At 40.4% G+C, this 21,477-nt stretch overlaps 1 protein-coding gene across 1 annotated transcript in view; it reads right to left on the bottom strand.

The window, feature by feature from the left end:
* Positions 1-21,477, bottom strand: part of LOC311176667 (guanylate-binding protein 6-like) — a gene marked incomplete at its 3' end in the record, with an annotated part of 154,620 nt that overhangs the window by 61,718 nt on the left and 71,425 nt on the right. The window lies entirely within an intron of this gene.

Below are 21,477 nucleotides of genomic sequence, written 5' to 3'. Positions count from 1 at the left end.
GTAGTGACCCAGTTTTCCCAGCACCATTTATTGAACAAATTTTCTTTGCTCCAATGCATAGTCTTTGCTCCTTTGTCAAAGATTAGTTGACTGTAAATCTGTGGGTTATTTCTGGATTTTCTATTTGATTCCATTGGTCTATGTGTCTGTTCTTGTTCCAATACCATGCAGTTTTGATGATTATGGCTTTGTAGTATAGTTTGAAATCTGGGAGTGTGATGTCTCCATTCCCTTCTTTTTTTTTTCAGGAGGGTTTTGGCTGTTTGGGGGTTTTGGTGGCTCCATATGAATTTCATCAATATTTTTTCTATTTCTTTGAAGAATGACATTGAAATTTTAATTGTAATAGCATTGAATCTGTATATTGCTTTTGGTTGGATAGCTATTTTGATAATGTTAATTATACGATCCATAAGTAGGGGATGACTTTCCATTTCTTTGTGTCTACTTCTATTTCTTTTAACAGTGGTTTATAATTTTCTTTGTATAGGTCCTTTTCTTCTTTTGTTAGGTTTATTCCCAAGTATTTGATTTTTTTTGTTTCAATAAAAAAAGGATTGGTTTTCTTGATACTTCTTCAGATTTATTTTTTATGTATGGGAAAGCTACCGATTTTGCGCATTGATTTTGTATCCTGCCACTTTACTAAACTGATTGATGAGTTTAATTAATTTTTCTGTGGAGTTTTTGGGATTCTCTATGTATATTATCGTATCGTCCTCAAATAGTGATAGTTTGACTTCTCCCTTGCCTGTTTGGATTCCTTGTATGTATTTCTCTTGTCTGGCTAGGACTTCCAGTATTATGTTGAAAAGCAGTGGTGAGAGTGCATATCCTTGTCTTGTTCCAGATCTTTATGGGAATGCTTTCAGCTTTTCACCATTGGGAATGATATTGGCTGTTGGCTTGTCATAGATGGCCTTTATGATGTTGAGGTATGTTCCTTGTATCCCAAGAATTTCAAGGGCCTTTATCATAAATGGGTGTTGTACTTTGTTGAATGCTTTCTCAGCATCTATGGATATTATCATATGGTTTTTATATTTCTTTTTGTTGATGTGTTGGATTACATTGATTGATTTTCGGATGTTGAACCATCCTTGTGTCCCTAGAATAAATCCTACTTGGTCATGGTGAATTATCTTATGGATGCATTGTTGGATTCTGTTGACAAGGATTTTGTTGAGGATTTTTGCATTAGTGTTCATCAGGGAGGTTGGCCTGTAATTTTCTTTTTTGGTGCTGTCTTTGTTTGGTTTTGGTATTAGTGTAGTGTTGGCTTCGTAGAACATATTTGGTAGTATTCCTTCTATTTCAATTTTTGGAAGATTTGTGTAGGGTGGGCACTAATTCACTGCTAAATGTTTGGTAGAATTCATTTGTGAAGCCATCTGGGCCTGGGCTTTTGTTTTTGGGAAGTGCTTTGATTACTGCATCAATTTCACTGCTTGTAATTAGTCTGTTTAGATGTTTTATTTCTTCTTTGTCCAGCTTTGGATGATTATTTCGTTCTAGAAATTTGTCCATCTCTTCTAGGTTGTTGAATTTCTTTGCGTGTAAGTGTTCCTAGTAATCTCTGATTATTCTTTTGATTACTACTGAGTCTGTTGTGATTTCTCCTCTTTCATTTATAATCCTATTTATATGTGTTTTCTCCTGTTTTTTCTTTGTGAGCCTTGCTAGAGGTTTGTCTATTTTGTTTATTTTTTCAAAGAACCAGCTCTTGGTTCCATTGATCTTTTGGATTGTGTTTTTAATTTCTAATTCATTTATTTCTGCTTTGATTTTTATTATTTCCTTTCTTCTACTGGCTTTAGGGTTTTTTCATTGTTCTTTTTCTTGTTCTTTGAGATGTGAGATTAGGTTGTTTCTTTGAGTTCTTTCTTGTTTGTTGATGTGAGCCTGTATTGCTCTATACATTCCTCTCATTACTGCTTTTGCTGCATCCCATACCTTCTGGAAAGTGGTGTTCTCCTTGTCATTCAACTCAAAGTATTTTTTAATTTCTTCTTTGATCTCCTCATTAGTCCAGTGGTCTTCCAGAAGTGTGGATTTCAATTTCCATGAAGTGGGAGAGTTCCTTGTTTTCTTTTCATGATTTATTTCTAGTTTGATGCCTTTATGATCGGAGAAAATAGTTGGAATGATTTTGATTTTCATGTATCTGTTGATGTTTGTCTTGTGGCCCAGTGTATGATCAATTCTGGAGAATGATCCATGTGTACTTGGGAAAAATGTGTACTCGGATTTTTTTGGGTGCAGTATCCTATAGATGTATTAAGTCCATGAGTTCTATGTCTTTATTTAGGGTTCTAGTGTCTTTGCTTATTTTTTGTCTCGTTGATCTGTCCATTGGTGAGAGTGGGGTGTTGAAGTCTCTCACTATATATGTATTTTCTTTAATATCTGTTTTCAGAGCTGATAATAATTGCTAATATATTTTGGTGCCCCTTCATTTGGTGAGTATATATGTTGATGAGTGTTATATCTTCCTGATGTATTGTCCCCTTGATCACAATGTAATGTCCATCTATGTCTCTTTTTACTTTTTTTAATTTGAAGTCCATTTCATCTGATATAAGTATGGCTGTTCCTGCCTTCTTTTTTGGTCCATTTGCTTGTAGGATTGTTTTCCAACATTTTTCTTTCAGTCTGTGTTTATCTTTTGTGGTTAAATGTGTTTCCTGGGGGCAGCAGAAGTTTGGATTTTGTTTTTTAACCCAGCCTGCTACTCTGTGTCTTTTTATTGATGAGTTTAATCCCTTTACATTTAGAGTTAATATTGAGATGTTGGCATCTGTGTTTGCCATTTTGTTTGTCTTTTTTGTGATTTTATTCCTTGCTTTATTCTGCTTTTCTTGTTCATTCCTCTTCTGATAGTTTTGGCTTTAGGACTTCTTGTAGAATTTTTTGGAGTGGGGATTTAGTTGTAATGAATTTCTGGAGTTTCTGTTTGTCTGAGAAGGTCCATATTTTTTCTTCGTAGAGGAAGGAGAGCTTTGCAGGATAAAGCATTCTTAGTTGGCATTTATCATCAGGCTTTTTTATGCTCTCCTGCCATTAGCATATGACCAGCACCTGGGGTCTTGCCCGCGAGTGTGTGCACACACACACACACACACACACACTCACCCCTAATTATGGACACCTGGGCCCTGAGCACTGGCCATGTGTGTGTAAATGAGGATCCCTGTGGCAAGGGGCATTAAGGGCGGCATCACTCTGAGTTGATTAGACAGTGACTTCCCAGGGAAGAGACAGCCATGGAAATGCTGAGAGAGAAAGTTGTTCTGTGCCCTGATTAAGCATTTTACAGGACTGTAAAAATCTACCAAAGGCTCCAAAATTCTCTTTTGTCTGTGAGAACTGAAGATGAACCTACCCGGTTGGGATGATTGCAGAACACACAGCAACTGCTAATACTGGCCTCCCACTTGTTACGCTGGGATAACAAGGAGCAGGGCCAGCAGAGGGTCTTGGGGGGCAGAAGGCTGGCAAGCCCCTCAGCCTCCAGCGAATCTTTGAGCTTTCTTTTCTCCAGGATCTTGGCTTTACCACACGGACCTTCATTCAGTACCAAATACAGAAGTTTCTTCCCTGATAAGGAATTTGGCATAAAATATTCATTCTGGAGCTTACTTTTCTTAGTTCTTTCTTAATTGTGCACTTAAAATTCATCTTACTTTGATTTTTTTTTTCATAGAAGAACTGGGGTGTAGGCCAGAGGTGCAGGGAGTGAGAGGATCCAGGGGAGCAGAACAGGCAGATTTACTGAAATAACACCTCTGAGGGGAGCAGCAGGTGAGACAGGAGAGGTCTGCTGTGCTATGTGGGTTAACTCCCTGGCTGGGATAGACAACATATAAAGATTTTTTTTTTGTATCAGTGACATAAGGTGGGGTCACAGAGGAGTATAGAAGTTTACACACAATTTAATTTAAATTGGTATCTATTCCAAATAGATGTTATAGTTTATAGGTGTGGCCTAATCACCTCCCAGTGCCCAGTTTTGGGACCATTGGGATGAGAGCCCAGTTTTACAACCAGTTAGGGTCTTCTGTGGGAGGGAAATAAATAACCTCTGAAAGACTGACTGTGTGAGTGGCGTGTGTGTTCCCTTTCCCTTGTGGTGACACCGAACACAATGGGGACAACTCAGAGTAAACCTACAGCCCTTGACTGCATGACCTGGCTGTGCATGGCCACCGCACTCCTCAGTCGCCACTACCACCCAACCCAACACCTCCCTGCCCCAGGATGACTGGCTGCTTCCTTATATCCCTGCCAACCCTCCTGGCCTGTCTGCCTCACACTTGCCAGTGCCTGAAACACCCAAGGCCCCTGCTCCATCCCTACAGGTTCCTCTCAGAGCTGGGCTCCCTATAACTAACACCACACTCAGGCTATTTACATAAGCCACAGGTGCTCCTAGACCTCCTTAAAGATGCTTCCTTTTGTCACAGAGTCATACCCATCAGTCAGACTCTTCTTCTATTTGAGTAGCAAAATCCCCAGACTTGCCAAAAGACTCAGTTACTGTCTGACTTTGTTGGGGAGGCTCTTGCTGTGAATCTCTTGGCTTTTCTGTGAAGAGCTCTGTACACTCTCCTGCAGTGCAGTGATGACCTCTTCTTAGTGAAACCCAACTGGCCTGCTGGTATGCTTAGGTTCCAGTAACTCTTAAAGTCTTAAACTCTTAAAGTCTCAGGGACTTCTTGGTGGCTCAGCAGGTTGAGCACAGGGCTGTGAATCTGTCTGCAGCCTCTAGAGTGCGGGTTTGATTTCTGGCCACCCAGGGAGATACCCACATGACATGGAAGACCTCTCTTCTGTCTTTCCTGTTGCACCCCTCAGCAGTGTTTTTGGTCCATCTGCCTGTTCTGCTCCCGGCTGTCTCTGCTGAATTCTTTCACCCTCCTGTGCCTCTGACCTGTACCCCAGTTCTTATATGAATAAATAAATCTTTTTAAAGAAAATAGTGTTTAAAAAAAATCAGGATATAAGGTCTCCTAAAAAAAAAAAAAGGCTCAAATACGCAATTACTTAGGATTCCACATCACAATCAGCCTTATATGTTTTGTCTTAATGCGGTGGATGGCAAAACCTATTTAGAGCAGGCAGGTTTAGGGGTTCTGAGATGCCCCTCCCCCTGTCCTGTAACAGATTTGGTCACTCTGCAGGACTGAGCCATCTGTGGTCAGTCAGCCCTATGGGGAAAGGTGGCTTTCCCATGTCACTGGCTACTTTGTTAGGGGGAAAGGATGTCCTGAGCTAGTTCCATACAGGCTTTGTGGACTCCACGCCCACTCCAGATCAAAGCCATCAGGACATTGGGAAAGACAAATCCCATCACCACCAAAGGGAAGGTTGCTGGGACCTGAGGGTGGAGTTAAGCAGCCAGGTTTGGTATAAAACCAGACACGTGGGCTTTGTGGGGCACCCTTTTGGCTCTCCGCCAGCTCATGGCTCTCAGCCAGCTCTGAGAATGCCACTGGGTTTCCAGGTCAGCAGATCGGGTAGGACGCATTTAAGATTTTATTTCTCTATTTTCTCCCTGAGTTGTACATTTCCTCATTTCCCCTTCCCTTGTAAATAAACCTTTTATTAACCTTTTGTGTGTGCCTGCAGTGGAGTATTAATAAGTCCCTTTTAAGCGTGCGGGTGAGGACCCACAGTCAGGCAACCCGTTTTTTTATCGGAGCTGTTCTGTAACACCTTGAGCACAAATGTGGTTTTTGGTTTTTCTAGTGTGCTTGTTTCAGATATATGTAGATTTGCTGTTGAAACACTGGTTTAGGCCTTGTAGAAACTCCTTGTGTATGTGTCCAATTTGTAGTCACTTGCTGAGAAGTTTGATTTTGTGAAAATTGCTGTGTAACAGTTTTACTCGGAAAGACAGTCATAGGTTGGAAGATGTGGCCAGATCAAAGATGACATCTGAGGCCACCTTTACTGCTTCTCAGAAACGCATTGGTTTTGTTCTTTTGGTCTCCTACTGACATTTTTGGGTTTGGTAGCTAACTTTAAGTGGCTGGGACTTTGGACTTTTGTTTGTGATCTCTGTTGTCTCACATGTCTGATTAGCATTACTAAAGGCAATAAAAAGAAAGTGGCACTCTTTTTATTTATTTATTTTTTATTTTATATATTTTTTACATCATTTTTCCTTTTTTGTACAATGTATGCATTTCATCTTGGTTATAGTCCCTGTAAAATTCCCACCACCCTTGTTTTAATCCTACGCCCTTCTCCCCTCCCCCCCTTCAGTGTGTCTCAGTGGCAGACTTTTTAGATAGGGGGAGAAAAGCAAACTTTATTCAAAAAAGTAAAAAAAGGGCCTCCCCGGTGGCACAGCGGTTGAGCGCTGGGTTGCGAAGCTGCCCGCAGCCTCAGCGGCACCGATTCAATCCCCGGTTGCTGCTCCCCGGCCACCGGAGGAGGGTCCCACATGGCACGCAGACCTCTCCTGCCGCCCGCTGCTCCCCTCAGCAGTGTACTTTGGTCCTTCTGCCTGCTCTGCTCCCCGCTCTGGCTCTGGTGAATTCTCTCACCCTCCCGCGCTTCTGACTGTACCCAGTGCATGTATAAACAAAACAAACAAACAAATAAATAAATAAATAAACATGCCTCTATTAAAAAAAAAGAAAAGTTTATTTAGAGGGAAAAAAAAAGCAAAAGACTCCAAGGCAGTGATGCCAAGGAGGGTAAAAAACGCCTCATCATCCTATTTTGTTTTTTTGTTTTTTTTTTTTAATAGAGGCATGTTTTATTTATTTATTTATTTGTTTGATTGTTTGTTTGTTTATATAAGCACTGGGTACAGTCAGAAGCGCAGAAGGGTAAGATAATTCACCAGAGCCAGAGCCGGGAGCCGAGCAGGCAGAAGAACCGAAGTACACTGCTGAGGGGAGCAGCGGGCGGCAGGAGAGGTCTGCGCGCCATGTGGGACCCTCCTCCGGTGGCCGGGGAGCAGCCGGGGATCGAACCAGCGCTGCAGAGGCTGCGGGCAGCTTCGCAACCCAGCGCTCAACCGCTGCGCCACCGGGGAGGCCACATCATCCTATTTTGTGATTGACATCCTAGTGGCTCTAATCCTCCTGGCAGATGTGCCCATTTTCCCAGCTCTTACAGAGTTTCTCTGTCCCCACAGCTGAGTAATTAGCCCTCACTTGCCCAGAACTCACTATGACTTTGGTTTTTGATTTTGGTTCCTCCCTGATGTCTGCCTGAGGGGTTTACAAGACAACAATAAGACAGTATTGGTTTAAATTAACATGTCTGCCTGGGTGCTATAAAAAAAAAAAGCCTTAAGGGCCTCCCCTGGTGGCGCAGCGGTTGAGCGCTGGGCTGCGAAGCTGCCCACAGCCTCTGCAGCGCCAGTTCGATGCCCGGCCAGCGGCAAGGGTCCCACATGGCACCACAGACCTCTCCTGCCATGCCCGCTGCTCCCTCGGCAGTGTATTTCGACAGTCTGTCTGTTCTGTTCCCTGCTCTGGCTCTGGTGAATTCTCTCACCCTCCGCACTTCTGACTATACCAATGCTTGTATAAATAAATAAATCTTAAAAAAAAAAAAAAGCCTTAAACAGTGACTGATAATCACTGGTATCCTTAAAAATAACTTGGGTTTTTACAAGGTCTAGATAAAACAATAATTTAAAAACTTATCTAAGTTTAAAAAAACTTGCTGCTGTAAATATTGTCTACATAATTTGTTTTGGGCATGTTTGCCATTTGTTCAATTGCTGGTATAAGACAAGATTCTAAGTTTCTGCTTCCTACTGAGGAAGGCAATCGTGAAAAACGCTCTATGGTGCATAATGTAGCTGCACCAGGTTTTGAACACCTGTTTGCTGCTGTTTCACCCTAATGTGGGGGAGGTGTGATATAGACGTTCATGTTCAATCTGCCCTTTCAGCTTCTTTCCCAGAGTGGCTAATAAAAGTAAAAACAAAACTCCTTTTAATTAAACCTAACTGCTGATATTTTGATTTTGCTCTTTCAGGTTCTGTTTCCAAAAACTGAAGGATTACAAACTTGATAACTAACAAAAAAATGACTTCTTTTTGTGTAAAGTTAACTGTTAATTTTGCTCTTACAGCTGCTGCACAGGACACCCCAGGATTGACTTTTAATAAAAAGGCTTAAACACTAAAAGTCCTAAAGTATAAGCAAGGTCATATAACTCTTTTAAACTTAATAAAAATTTTTCTTCCTGTTTCCAAAGTCTTAGGCTGCAAGGATGACAATTTGAACCTGTGCTTTCTGCCAGCAACATCCACATATTTGGAGTTAAGATTCTTTCTAAGCCTATAAAATAAAACAACAGTTATATGAAATATTCCATGTAACATAAATAATAAACAAAACAACTGTCTATATCTATGCTATGTGTCTGTATAGCCTTCCCTGTCTTTTCCTCTAAATACTGTAAAGTTAATATAGATGGTACGTATAGACATCATTAAAAAATGTAACGACAACTGGTAAATGTTTCAAAATCACATGATCTGGGGTAATTTTTGGTTAATAGTAACTAATTTGTAATCTAATAGGTTGTTTTAAAACATGTACTTAATAAGGTTATGTTAAATATAATTGTCTCTCTTGTCTGGGTTATTAATATTGGGTACATAATTAATGTCTTCTAAGTGTCAAAAAATAAAAGTTTAAAAATTTCAGGTTTTTAGAAAAATGGGGGGACTCCAGTTGTGAGGTAAAAAAAGGTTTTTAGAGAAAGGGGGAGACTCCAGTTATGAGGTAAAAACTAAAGGTTATGGTTTGACTGTCAACAGTGTACTACTGAACTGAGCTGGAGCTTTCATAAAAATTAAATATTGTTGTTACTGCTGCTATCTAATAGTTATGACAAAGCTTCCCAAAATTTTAATTTAGTTTACTTGGTAAAATAAAAATTAAATAAGAAAACACTTTAGAAAAAATAAAACTTTGACATGTTCAAAAAAGTTAACATTGGTTTTCTAAAACCTTTCAGTGCCTAATAAATATGTAAATTGTTAATTTTCATTGTCCAACAATATTATATACGTCAATGGTTTAATAGCTAAAAAAAATTTCTAAAAAATTTATGAAAAAAAGACCTCACCTGATTCCAAGTGGTAAAACTTTTGGACAGTAAAAATTTCCTACAAAAAACTAAATAAACTGTTAAAAATAAAACTGATTTTTAATAACTTTTGTTAAAAAAAATACAGGTGATTTTTTACATTTTGTTTTGACACAAAAAAAGTTTTGTTTTGACTGACCAGGATCTACAACAATGTAACTTTTTTGGGAAACTAGCTGGTAGCAGACCCCTTAGGGCCCAAGCTTGGGCAGCTTCAGGCAGACATTAGACAAAAGGGAAATTCCAGTCCAAGTTCAAGACAATGAGGGGCCGAGTTCCCGTTGACACAAGGTACATGCACCCTCCCTGGCCTTGGAACCCAGGACAAGGGGAAATGCTCAGCTGCTTGAAACAGCACATTTTGGCTTCTGTCCTCCCGCTTGCTTTTGGCACCTGCAATCTCCCGGATGCGGTAGTGGCTTTAAAACCCTTTGTTACCCCCTGCTCAGGGCTGCTCCATATGAGAGGGACAGTCACCTGCTGGCTAATAAAGGCTCTTTCTAAATCTGATTCAGACTCAGGTCTGTGTCTAGGGGGAGTCTCAACAATAAAACAAAACTAACCTGTGTTTAGATTTCTCTTCCCTTAATACCAAGGTAATAAAAAAAAAAAAGTGGTAATAATTTTTACTACTCATAATAGTTCTATTTTTACATAATTTTAATAAAATGTCTACTTAAACTAAAAAATTAAAACATGTTTCATTGTGTGGCTTTTATTAAAATTCTTCCAAAAAGTTAAATTTAAACTAAACAAACAAAAAAAAACCCTACTACTTTGTTTTTAGGATTTTTGGGTTGCAGAGACCTCCAAAAAAGGTTAAAAAAAAAAAAAAAAAAAGCCTGCCTCCATTAACAGGACTAGACAACCAAAAAAGAAAAAAGTCCTGATAAAACAGGTAGAGTCTGGTGAGACCCACCTTGTTCCTAAAGCCTACACAGACAGGATGTCAAGAGCGCACTCTGATCCTGTATAAAATATTCCAACAAAGCCAGCTAATAATTACTGTTTGGTGTTCTGTCCTGGACTTTATAAAAAAATAAATAATATGGACTAGGGCCTCCCTGGTGGCACAAGGGGTTAAGAGGCAACCTATGAAGCTATCCACAGCCACGGCAGCATGAGTTCAATCCCCGGCCAGGGAGCTATCCATATGGCACAGCAGACCTCTCCTAACTCGCCCGCTGCTCCCCTCAGCAGTGTACTACAGTCACTCTGCCTGTTTTGTTCCCCACTCTGTCTCTGGTGAGTCCTCTCACCCCCCTCCCCATCTCTGGCCTATACCCCAGTTCTTGTATGCATAAATAAACTTTTTATTTTTAAAAAGTGACTTCCATATTCAAAAAATAATAAAAATATGGACTAAAAGTAAATTTAGTTTACAAATATTTTGCAATACTGTTAAATAATATTAAAATCTAAATGGAAAAAACTTATTTTTAAATAAGTTAAACTGTTACAGGGCAACCCTGATAGGAATGTGTTGCCTGACTAGGGTCCTCACCCACGCCCTTAAAAGGGACTTATTAATGCTAAACTTCAGGCACACACACATAAGGGGGTTATTTACAAAAGGGAGGAAAAATGGGGCCTCCCTGGTGGCGCAAAGGGTTAAGACAACCTATGAAGCTGTCCCCAGACACTGCAGCATGAGTTCCATCTTCAGCCAGGGAGGAGACCCACATGGCACAGCAGACCTCTCCTGACGCACCCGCTGCTCACCTCAGCAGTGTATTTCAGCAGTCCGTGTGTTCTGTTCACCACTGTCTCTGATGAATCCTCTCACCCCTCCCACCCCCCGCACCTCTGGCCTGTACCCCAGCTCTTATATGCATAAATAAAAATAAACCCCTAAAAAATTTTTTTTTTAAAGATAGGTAAATGAAGAAATGAATAACTCAGGGAGAAAAAGAGGGAGATAAATTCATGAATGTGTCCTACCAGTTCTCATGACCTAGAATCCCAACAGCACACTGAGAGCTGGCTTAAAGCCAAGAGCCCTGAGGCCAAGACAGAGGCCCAAGGCCCACATGTCTGGTTTTATACTAAATCTGGCTGCTTAACTCCACTCTCAGGTCCCCACAACCCTCCCTTGGGTGATGATGGGATTTGTAGTTCCCAGTGTCTTGATGGCTTTGGTCTGGAGGGGGTGGAGTCCACAAAACCTGTATGGAATTTGCTCAGGACATCCTTTCCCCTAAAAAGAACAGTTTAAAATTTTTCTTCCTGTAATTTTAATATAATGTTTGCTGTTTTGTTTTGACTAATGCCTCCAAATGTTGTTTGTCCTTTGCCATGGGCTTTTTTCTATTAGTCTATGAGTTCTATTAGCCCACAAAAGAAAACGTGGATGGAATATAAAACAAAGTATTAAAAGTGAGGACTCAAACACATTTGCACAACAATGCTCATAACAACAGTGTTCATAATAGCCAAAAAATGACAACCATCCAGGTATCTATCAAGGAACGAACAGAAACATAAAGTTGACATATACACACAATGAAATATTATTCAACTGTTTAAAAAAATTCAGATACATTTTGATAAGCTTTCAGGTATAATTCTAGAAATTTACTATTTAAAGGGTACTGAGTTTCCACATGCGATGATGAAAATATCTGCATGGTGGTGATGTGTATACAGCAATGTGAGTATATAGGCTATCACTATATACTCTTAAAAACAGAAAAATGGTAAATTTGGTGTCAAATATATTTTATTACAATGAAAAGAACACAAGACAGTGTTCCTCTGGGTATGCCACTGATGGAGGAAAAGAATAGAAAGACTGGAAAGGAGATACAAGGTCAAGAACCTAACTCACACAAGGAGGTAGGGATAGAGGGGATTAGCTTAAGCCATTAACCCAGTTATAGAAACCAAGATCCTTAGGCATCAACGCCCAGATCAGAGGTGCAACACCCAGAAACTATCAGACTGCTATAGGGAGTGTCAGTAGCACAAACCCACAAAGATGAGCCCCTCCCTGAAGATGACAAAACTTAACTCTGCCCCCACAACGGGGCAGCAGTCTTTCTGCCCACCGGTGACTATAGGGGTGCTTCCTTCCACCAACTCTCTCCCTCCGCAGGGCAATAGCTTCCTGCCTGCCCGTGACCTGTACCTGCCGGGACTTCTCTTCACTGATGTCCCTCAGCGGAGGCCGCTCTCCTGAAGGCCGCCCGCCTGCAACCATGCAGGCCTCTCTCAGCAAACCTGTCCCTTTGGGGCAGCTCTTCCTGTCCGCTTGTGTCTAGGCAAGTGTCTTTTACGGTGCTAACCCTTTTCTAATAAACCTGCTCTTCAAATACAATTGCTGTTTCTGTCTCATGGAGAAACTCCTGGGAAACTCGCTGCATGCTGCTGAAACGGGAGCTCTGGTGAAACCTTTCCCAGAGTGACCCCAAGAACCCTGCACTCCAAACCCACTGACTCCAAAGAATCCCATCACTACTACAACCACTTACTTAGCAGAATAATATTCCTCAAAGATAGTGGCTGTCCGGTGAGTTCTTTTCGTAATAGCCTGTAATATTTTTCTAGTGATCATCATCTAACCCAAAAAAAATCTGTGAGGCAACAATATCCTATCTCACAAAACTATCTTTAGATACAAGGGAGAAATAAAGGCTTTACCAGACCTGCAAAAGTTAAGCAGTTTACCAAGTTAAGCAGTTTACAGGAAATGTTTTAAAAGAAATTCTGCTATCTGAATTTTAAAAATCCCATGAAAACCCGAAGAACACAACAAATATATAGATAGAACCAGAAAACAAAAGACAAAAGAGTGGCAGTAGTTAGCATCCACAGACCAAATATCATCCTAATTGCAAATAGACTAAATCCACCAGCAGTCACTTTGTGACTAGGTGCATTAAAAAACAACACACAACTATATAGTCCTTACAAGAGATTCATTTAGTTTCAATGACCAACACAGGCTTAAAGTGAAAGGAGGGGGGCCTCTCCGGTGGCGCAGCAGTTGAGCGCTGGGTTGCGAAGCTGCCTGTCAGCCTCGGCAGTACCGGTTCAACCCCGGCTGCTCCACGGCCACCAGAGGAGGGTCCCACATGGCCCGCAGACCTCTCCTGCCGCCTGCTGCTCCCCTCAGCAGTGTACTTCAGTCCTTCTGCCTGCTCTGCTCCCTGCTCTGGCTCTGGTGAATTCTCTCACCCTCCTGCGCTTCTGACTGTACCCAGTGCTTGTATATATAAATAAAAAATAAATAAATAAACAAATCTTAAAAAAAAAAAAAAAGGTGAAAGGAGGGGGTTGGATGAGTAATGAATGACCATTGACATAGGCACATGCATGCAACAAGAAAAGTTTCTACAATTAATGGTGTTAGGAAAACTAGACAGTCACATGGAAAGAATGAAACTAGTCTACTACCTAACCATACACAAAAATTAATTCAAATTGGATTAAAAGCTTGGATGTAAAACCTGAAAGCACAAAATAAATAAAAGGAACACAGGTGCCACCTTTGCCATCAGCCTTAATAAATGTCTTTGGGGATTTGATTAAAATCAAGAAGAGAAACAAAAGCAAAAAATAAACAGATGAAGTACATCAAATTAAAAAGCTTCTGCACAGTGATACTCTAGCAAATGTACCACAATAGGACAGACATATGCTGAACTGCATTACGAATTACGAATTGCAGCATTTGACATGCGATGAAGTCATAGTCAAGAAGTAGTTGCACATCATTATTTCAGGCCCTGAAATACAAGTGGTCTTTAGTGGATGTTTGTGCTGCTGAAGAGAATGTGCAGAGGAGTCATAGGGACAGTGGTTTAACACTTCTGACATATCCTGTTACAGATTAAGATTTTTCAGACCAAGCTTTTGTTTTGCTGTCTACGTATGTCTCTTCAGAAAGGCAGCTGATTTCCTGGAAATAAACCTGCTCTAAAAATAGCTCTGTGTTTCTTTCCATTTCAATCTGAATTATGTTTATAGCAAATGTCAATTTTGTGGTCTTGAAAAACTGAATATTCTAGCTAGAAAATCTTTCTACTAGATCATACCTAATTATTATTTCCTTCAATTTACACAATGGTATACATTAATGATATCTCACTAAAGATGGAAGGTGAAGGCAATAACAATGGAAGTGTGTACTGCGGAGGGCCTTGCTGCCCCAGCCAGATAAGACACTGGCAAGCAGCTAAGAAAAATGGCCTCACACCATGGGGGCAAAGATTTCCAAAGAGCCTCACACCTTGGGACTGAAGATTCTTTGTGCCTCACACAGTGGGGCTAAAGATTAATCTATAACCTATAAGCATCCCTTTGTATTTTGTTCTTGGTCATATATATAAGAAAAAAACCTCTCAGAAAACACATTGGGCAATAAAGTATATGTAAAAGAATATTATAAGCACATGGCACGGAGAATTACCTGCTTAAAAATTAAACACTGTAAATTTGGCCTGCCTGACAATAGGAAAGAGTTTGTTATACATGAACGTGCCTGACAAGCAATCCAGGACAACAATTATAGTAAGTCCTTCTTTTGCTTTTTTTAGAAGTTTCTTAGGAAAGTTTTTAAATGAAGTTAATTGTGTTAAGGAGTTTCTCTTTAGAAAAAGTTCTGATAGCTGAGAAGAAGCTGGTCTTCTGCTGAAGGCCATGCAAATAAGAAGAATCTTTGGATGCTTAGGCTTTAGCTGATAGGGGTGTACTGGCGGCTATCAACCGTCTTAGGTAATTGTCTAGCTAAAATAATGAGTTTTAGTGAAAGTTTTAGTTTTTTTATCTATTAACATTGAAGGTTGCCTTCTTGCTGAGAGGACATAGCAACCAAAAGTCTATGGGAAAAGAATGCTCTGATTGTTTCTGCTTTGCTTCTATGCACATGATGGTGTCATCTCACTACTTGCTAAAAATGAATAAATAAAGACCTGCTGAGCCCCTCAGTAGAAGATACTTGAACCTCATGGAGTGTCAGTGTCTCCTCACTACCTCGTCCCCTTCCCTTCAGCCTTAAAGTTTTGCCTAGGCCATCTCATCCTTTCAGGGACCCCTGACACGACATTTTGCCGAGGCTGGTCGTCAGCAGTGTACAATATGGAGGGAGCAAGGGAGACACATTACATTTAAGAGTTTGATGGTTTTTCATGATTGGTTTCCAGAGGAAGTATATCATACTAATTTTACTCTGGTAATAGTAAGAAGCCTCAGGTTATTCCAATTTCTGGACTGAGGGCATGACCAGTTGTCATCAACCCTGGCAGTGTCCAATTCATTTTCATGGGTAGCCACTGATAGTTATTTTTTTTTAAGCACAAATTAAGTCACGTCACTTTTTTCCCATAAAAGTCTAAAAAACTTGCATTCTCCATACAGCGGCTGCAAAATCTATATAATGTGTCTCCTGCCTGCCCCTTCCCATCACATGTGATCAGTTCACCTCATGGATATTCATTCAAAGTAATTGAACAAAAATTATTTAAATTTATGTGGAACCAAAAGAGACATGAAACCTGAAACCATAAAATAGATAGAAGGAAATATAGGTGAAACACTACATAACATGCACCTCAAAGACATCTTTACAGACACATCACCCAAAGCAGTGATAGTGAAGGCAAAGATAAACAGCAAATTAAAGAGCTTCTGCACAGCCAAAGAGACAATAACCAAACAAAGAGAAACCCCACCAACTGGGAGAACATTTTTGCACCCAACACTAATGATAAAGGACTGATCACAAAAATCTACAAAAAGCTGATTGACTCAACAAGAACAAAGAAAATAATCCAGTCAAAAAATGGGCAGAAGAACTAAAAAGAAACTTCTCCAAAGAGGAAATGCAAATGGCAAGCAGGCATATGAAAAAATGTTCAACTTCACTTGTAATCAGGGAAATGCAAATCAAAACTACAATGAGATACCATCTTATACCAGTGAGAATGGCACATATTAAAAAAACTAGCAACAAAAAATGTTGGTGAGGATGTGGAGAAAAGGGAACTCTCCTGCACTGCTGGTGGGAGTGCAAACTGGTCCAACCACTATGGAAAGCTGGGTGGCAGTTCCTCAACCTACTAAAGATAGAGCTTCCATATGATCCAACAATTCCACTCATAGGTATTTACCCAAATGACACAGAAACATTAATTCCAAAGAGCACCTGCACCCCTACGTTTATAGCAGCACTATTGACAATAGCTAAGCTTTGGAAACAACCCAAATGCCCAAAAATAGATGAGTAGATCAAGAAGATGTGATATATATACACAATGGAATTTTACTCAGCAATCAAAAAAGATAAACTCATGCTATTTGCAGCAACATGGATGGAGGTGGAAGAGATCATGCTCAGTGAAATAAGCCAGAAAGAACAAGAAAAATAGTGCCTCCCCTGGTGGCGCAGGTGGTTGAGCACCACGCTGTGAAGCTGTCCACAGCCTCTACAGCGCCGGTTCGATCCCAGCTGGCCAGTGAGGGTCCCACATGGCGTTGCAGACCTCTCCTGTCGCACCCACTGCTCCCCTCAGCAGTATATTTCATCAGTCTGCCTGTTCTGTTTCCCACTCTATCTCTGGTGAATCCTCTCACCCTCCTGCACATCTGGCTGTACCCCGGTTCTTGTATAAATAAATAAATAAAATCTTTAAAGAAAAAAAAAAAGAAAAGTTCCACTTTAAAAAAAAAAAAGAAAAAGAAAAAGAAAAATACTGGATGGTCTCACTCAAAACAGGAGTTTAGAAAACCTAAATAAGAGACCAGGAAACAATAACTATAATAAAGAAAAAATCAAAATCAATAAGCAACTATACACTAGAGACACACTAATGGGTAAGGGGGGAGGAGGGATTGGGATCAAAATGTTAGGGGGAAAAGGATGTCCTAAAGCTAATTCCATACAGGCTTTGTGGACTCTACCCCCACTCCAGACCAAAGCCAAAAGACACTGGGAACGACAAATCCCATCACCACCAAAGGGAAGGTTGCTGGAACCTGAGGGTGGGGTTAAACAGCCAGGTTTGGTATAAAACCAGACACGTGGGCTTTGGGGGGAATTCTCTTTTTGGCTCTCCGCCAGCTCGCAGCTCGGCCAGCTCTCAGAGTGCCTTTGGGTTTCCAGTTCGATGGATCGGGTAGGACGCATTAAAGACTTTATTTCCCTATTTTCTCCCTGATTTGTACATTTCCTCATTTCCCTTTCCCTTGTAAATAAACCTTTTATTAACCTTTTGTGTGTACCTGTAGTGGAGTATAAATAAGTCCCTTTTAAGGCGCAGGTGCCAGACAATCCGTTTTTTATATCGGGGTTGCTCCATGACAAAAATAAGGGGGTGCAATTGTATGGGGAATATAACCAAGATGAAAATGCATGCATTGTGCAAAAATGAAAAATGATGTAAGAAATATATTTTAAAAAAATAAAGTCTTTTTATACATATAAAAGAAAGCTAAAATGTAGGCTTAGGAGAAGTGTGTAGTGGGCATTTAAGTTGAATGCATTTTGTTCTTAGCATTTATATTTGAGTTTATTCTTCATTTACCATTAAAACACTACTCTACTTGAACATTACAAAAACTGCAAGTAGTGAAACCCAGTAAGAAGTCTGACACTCACACCAACCACCCCTAGGAATGAAGGGGAAGTTGGGAATTTAGGCAATTAGGGCCATAGGGGGCCACAGCCTACATAACACCCTGGAAAACAGGAATTTCCACAGGTTGGCCTGCCCCCACCTCCCACAGAAAACATCTGTGTTGACCAAGGTTAGCACCACTTGACTGCCAAGAACCAGATGTCATTCTGTCAAGAAGACCCCAGCCCCAGTTGATGACTATGGCAGAAACCAATCAGAGAAAACCTGCTTTACAGTTCTGCCTATCTGAAAGAGACACAAAACAGAGCACTATGATGCCCCATTTTAAACAAACAACAACAACAACAAAAAGCCCTTGCTTGTTGGTTCCCAGCGGTTACATGCACAGAAACCCTCTCCACTCAAAAAGCTTTTCTGTCCTTCTGTTTCTCTAACAATAAATTTCTTACTTTTCTGCCTAATGGTCTCAATATCCAATACTTTCCTTGCTGAGACAATATTCAATACTTTCCTAGCTTTTGGGGTCTGGCTCCCAGGTCCCTACCCAATTCAGGATGATGCTCATCATCCTCAGGTGCTTCTCCATTGTAACATCGTCTCCTTCCAGAGTTGGATTAAGTCCTCCAGTTCTATCTTATCCATTTCATCAGTGTCTTCTACTGCCTTCCTTTTAGGTAGTTTTTCTGAGAATGAGTTTTTCAGGAGAGTGAAAGTCATTTTCAGGAAAAAAAAAAAAAAGCCCAATTAGTAAAAGGACAGCGGATCTGATTGGACAACTCACCAAAGAGGATATTCCGAAGACCATGTCATTCATAGCCTTTTATGAGAGTGATGCAATGAAAACCACAATGAGATATCATTTCACACTCATGACAGGGACACATATTAAAAAGACCCGCAACAAGTGCTGGAGAGACTGTAGAGAAAGAAAAACCCCACGACAATGCTGGTGAGAAAGTAAATTGGTATAGTCATTCTAGAAAGTGATCTGGATTTACTTTTATATACCAAAAATAGAAATACCACAGGACACAGCAATTACATCCTTGGGAATGTATCCAACGAACATGAAACCATTAACTCAAATCTAGTGTACTCTACAGTTTTTACAGAAGCACTATTGAGAATAGCTAGGACTTAGAAGCAACCTAAATACCCACTGATAGAAGACTGGATGAAGATGTGTTATAACCACCAAAAGAGAAATACTATTCAGTCTAACAAAGCAGAAATGTTGGGCCTCCCCTGGTGGTGAAGGTGGTTGAACGCAGCACTGTGAAGCTGCCTGCAGCCTCTGCAGCACAGGTTCCATCCCAGCTGGCTGATGATGGTCACATATAGTATGGCAGGCCTCTACTGTTGTGCCCGTTGCTCCCCTCAGCAGTGTATATGGTCAGTCTGCCTGTTCTGTTCCCCACTCTGTCTCTGGTGAATCCTCTCACCCTCCCGTGCATCTGGCCTGTACCCCAGTTCTTGTATAAATAAATAAATAAATCTTTTTAAAAAAGGCAGAAATGTTGCCATTTGCAGCAAAACAAAGTTTAATGGAATTATGTATAATAAAAAAAGTCACAATGACAAAGACAAACAATGGACATTTACATAGTGAGAAAATTGACAAGTAAAACATTTATAAAATTTAGCTAACCTGAGTAAATGAAGTTGGGTTTCTGATGTAGAAGAAGAGTGAGGGAGTTAAAGGACAAAGGGGAAAACAGTGCAAAATATTTCAAAAGATCTAAAAGCAAAGAATTAAGTTGCTACAGAAAATTTAAATAATAAAGAATTTGCACATCACTTGTAATCAGGGAAGTGCAAATCAAAACTACAATGAGATTCCAGCTTACACCAGTGAGAATGCCACATATTAAAAAAACTAACAGCAACAAATGTTGGTGAGGATGTGGAGAAAAAGGAACTCTCCTGCACTGCTTGTGGGAGTGCATACTGGTCCACTATGGAGAGCTATGTGGAGGTTCCTCAATCTGCTAAAAATAGAGCTTCCAGATGATCCAGCAATCCCACTCCTAGGTATTTACCCAAAGCACACAAAAACAATAATTCAAAAGGGCACCTGCACCCATATGTTTACTGCATCAGTATTTACACTAGGTAAGCTATGGAGCAACCCAAATGCCCAAAAATAGAGGATTGGATCAAGAAGATGTGGTACATATACACCATGGAATATTACTCAGCAATTTAAAAAGATAAACTCATGCCATTTGCAGCAACATGGATGGAGCTGGAAGGGATCATGCTCAGTGAAATAAGACAGAAGGAAAAAGAAAAATACCAGGTGGTCTCACTCATAGCAGGAATTTAGAAAACCAAATAAGGGACCAGGAAAAAGACTAATTATAATTAAGTAAAAATCAAAATCAACTAGCAACTATAAACCAGAGACACACTACAGGGCTGGGGGAGAAGGGAGTAGGATCAAAACTAGGGTGGTGGGAATTATACAGGGCTATAACCAAGATGAAAATGCATACATTGTACAAAAATGAAAAATGAACAACGATGAACCAGAGACACACTATGGGGGGGGGGCCGGGAAAGGAGGGATTGGGATCAAAATAAGGGGGTTGCAATTGTATGGGGAATATAAAAATAAAATTAAAAAAAGAAAAAAATTTAAAAATGATGTAAAAATGTATAAAATTTAAAAAGAATAATTAAAAAAAAAAAAGAATTTGGGCTTCCCTGGTGGCACAAGAGGTTGAGATGCAACCTATGAAACTATCCACAGCCACTGCAGCACGAGTTCAATCCCTGGCTAGGGAGCAACCCATATGGTGCCGCAGACCTCTCCTGACTTGCCCGCTACTCCCCTCAGCAGTGTATTTCAGTCACTCTATCTGTTCTGTTCCCCACTCTCTCTGGTGAATCCTCTCACCGTGCACACTTCTAGCCTATACCCTAGCTCTTGTATGCATAAATAAATAAATCTTAAAAAAAATTTGATCTGACATTACCAGGTCAACAGGACTTTTTTAATGTCTTTTATCAAAACCAGACAAGTATTCATACCAAGCACTTTGAATGAGCACTGTTCAAAGTTACTATTGTTCAAAGAGAAGCAAGAAACAAGCAACATTATCCCTATGAAGAATTTCCAGCATCGGTAAATGAAGTCTACTGTCTCTCCTACACTTCCAAATCCTATCCTCATCCCGAATGTCAAAATATTTACTTGATTTGTCTTCTTTATTTTCCAACATTGTCTAGTAGTTTGGGCACATTTTCTAGAGCTTGATTTGGATCTTCCTACAACTTTCAGTCACCAAATACAGTAATTGCTAGTTTGGATGATGTCACACAGGTTGTGATAGTGTTCCTTGCTTTGCTTCCAAGAATAGGACTAACAATTCACCAGTAATGGGATTCCACTGAGAATCTCTGGTACATTTGTGATGCTGATGCAGCCCTGAACCTGAGAGGCTACATTAGACAGGGTGCCAAGGCATTTGAAGAAAGTAGGTGAGAGAAATGTGCAGGTGCAGCTATGTGGGGGAAGGGGGGAGGTGGATGGGGAATAGGTTTGGTTGGGTTGCCAGCTTCTTCAGCGTCCCTATAGAAGGGAGATGGTGTGGAGGCTGAGCTCTTTGATCTTCTTGGTTCAAGCTCACAGCATAGGAACTGGGGTTCTCCACATTGGTTAGGACCCCAGCAAGGAGGACAAAGGAGAACATGGTTCTAGACTATTCTCCCCTCCCGGTCTCCAGGGGGTCTGTCCTGCCCCTGTGAAGTGCATTGAGAACAGACACACTGC

Source organism: Talpa europaea (genome assembly GCF_964194135.1).
Source record: "Talpa europaea genome assembly, chromosome: 9".
NCBI classification, from domain to species: Eukaryota; Metazoa; Chordata; class Mammalia; order Eulipotyphla; family Talpidae; genus Talpa; species Talpa europaea.
Note: the sequence above shows the minus strand (reverse complement) of the source record. Positions and strands in the feature narration are given on the sequence as shown.